The sequence below is a fragment of the Pongo pygmaeus genome, chromosome 21 (assembly GCF_028885625.2).
Source record: "Pongo pygmaeus isolate AG05252 chromosome 21, NHGRI_mPonPyg2-v2.0_pri, whole genome shotgun sequence".
NCBI lineage: Eukaryota > Metazoa > Chordata > Mammalia > Primates > Hominidae > Pongo > Pongo pygmaeus.
In genome coordinates this window covers 50,361,042-50,363,790 of record NC_072394.2, presented here as the reverse complement: position 1 = coordinate 50,363,790, position 2,749 = coordinate 50,361,042, and positions in this window count along the sequence as shown.

Below are 2,749 nucleotides of genomic sequence, written 5' to 3'. Positions count from 1 at the left end.
GGGCAACGTAGTGAGACCTCGTCTCTACAAAAAAATTAAAAAAATAGCCAGGTGTGGTGGCATGCACCTGTGGTCCCAGAAACTCAGGAGGCTGAGGTGAGAGAATCATTTGAGCCCAGAAGGTCGAGGCTACAGTGAGCCATGATTGCACCACTACACCCCAGCCCGGGCAACAGAGCAAGACTTTGTCAATAAATAAATAAATAAATAAATAAAGTACGGGCCAGTAATAAGGTAAAATTCACAACAGAGTCTACCTACCAGAGTGGAGTGGGAGGGAATCCACAGAGTCAGACCCTTGCCAGCGGGTTCACTCTCATTTAGCTGAGAGAAATCTCTGTTTGTCCTCTTCTCTCCAGGTTCCCTGCCTCGGCTCCTGTGTGAGCTTCCAAGGGCTGGTCTCAGGGGTGAGAATCAAAATGTTCAACCACAGGCCCTGACCCATCAGCCCAGATGCCTGCTGTAAACAACCAGAGCTTTTTCCAGGCAAATGTTGACCTAGCTGGTCTCACACAGGGCAGCATCAGCACTTCCAAGAAGTTCTCCCGGGGGCATTATGCTTGGAGACAATTTCTGTGTGAGCCTGTGAACAGCCAGTGGTGCTTAAAATCATGGGCCTCTGGCCAGCCTATTTAACATTAATCGTAAGTGCTTAAGAAAGGTTGGCGTTAGATGCCAGACACCATTCTAGCTCTTGGTATATAAGCTCATTAATAACTCACAACGGTCCTAGAAGGTGGACCTATTTGGCAGGCGAGTTTAAGGGACAGAGACCTTACCACAGTAACGCACAGTTGGTGCGTGGTAGCACTGGGATTGAAGCTGTGTGGATTTATCTCTAAAAACTGGGGTCCAATCCCTCCATTTTACCACCTCTTCTGTTTGGAAACATCACATATAGGATATTCATTCATTCGTTTAACAAATATCTATTGAATATCTACTCCATGCCAGACAGTGTTCTGGGCACTGCAGCTACAACAGTGAACGAATGGACACGGCCCCTGCTCTCCTGCAGGTAGTGTGGGGTGGGGAGTGGGGAGGGGGACACAGACCGCGGTCACAGACAGAAAATAAAACCAGAATTTCAGATAGTGGTATGTCATAGGAAGACGCTAAAGTGGGGAGGGAGGATAGAGCGATTGGGAAGCATTTTTAGGTGAAACAGACAGGGACAAACTCTCCCAGGGGGTGACATTATGCTGAAACCCAAGTAATGAGAAAGAGTTTTTGGAGCACAATCTGGGGAGAGAGATGCCAGGGACAGGCCACAGAAAGTGCAAAGGCCCTGAGGCAGGAAAAGGCTTGAGGAACAAAGTCAAAGATACCTTTGTGTCTCTGTGAGCAAGGGAGTGATTACGGAATTACTGTTCATTTCCTTTGGTGTGATAATAATAGGGAGGTCACTTGGGAAAACAACTGATTCTTAGGAGATGCCTGCCCAAGTCCTGAGGGGTAATGTGTCATCATGTCTGCAACCACCTCTCAAATGTTTCCGCAACTTATAAAGCACACATGGCAAAATATTAGCAACTGTTGATTCTAGGTGGAGAGTATAAGTGTGTCCACTGTACTATTCTTTCAACTTTTCCATGTGAAATTGTCATAATAAAAATGGAAGCAAGACAGCAGCGAAAGATGTTGGAGTGTCAGGCAGGAGCAGGATCGTGTTTCCATCTAAGAGGAGGAGATTTTAGGCCGAGGAGTGGCGTGATCTGGTTTCCTTTGGCATCATTGCCTCAACTGCCCTGGATTTCAAAGTCTGGCTTTGCAGACCATGAAGGAGTGTCTCTCTCAGGAGCACAAGACAGCATGTTTCCAATTCTGATTTAGTGAACACTCATTGTGTACCTTCCAGCCAGGCATCATGTGTGCATTTTACCTTTATCAATCTCACTTAATCCACACGACAGCCAGCAATGTCCTCGATATTATCATCATTCTTAAGATGAGGAAACTGAGGCCCGGGAAGATCAGCCAAGGAGGGGCCAGACAGTGGAGGCAGAGCCTAGGTTCGTTAGAAACTTCAGCCCTGGGGGGGCCCTAAGTCATCATTCCACTTTCACTAAATCACCATCAACATTCATCATAACTGATTAATTAATTATGATAAAGCTTAAAGGTGATTTTTCTGAAATATGATTGCAAAACTAGACGCACTGTTCCAGAGAGAGCCCTAAAGTGAATTGCACTACTGGTCAAATGGATCCTGCTTTTCCCCCTGAGAAAACTATCGTCCAACAGAGTTCCACGCACTCTCCCTTGTCCACAGAGATCTGCAGCTGTGCTGCCTGGGGCCACATTACTCATTTTAATATTCAATTGCACATTTGCTGATGCTGTCTGTGTGCCTGGATTTCATCACATCACAAAATATGTGGAACCCACATCTTTAATCTTTCTTGCCTGCTTATCCAAAGGAAAACCACTAGTGTGGTAAGCAACTAGACAAATTGTCCTGTTATCTGTGTTCTTAGAACAGTATCTTAACTGGAGGCAGCCCTACTGTCTTTCACTGGTAAGAATTCAGAATAAACATCATCATTCTTTGAAATCACTCATAAGCAGCCCCCAGGAGACTGCAATTATACCCGTTTATAATTCTCCTCCCTCCCAAACTAACCCTTGATTCATAAATGTGCACTTTTCGGCATCAGGCGTTAGAATAAATTAGACTATACAATTATGTGTAATTAAAGGGGAAAATGGGTACCGTGCTGCAAAGATTAGCCATGTTTTGCTGAAGTAA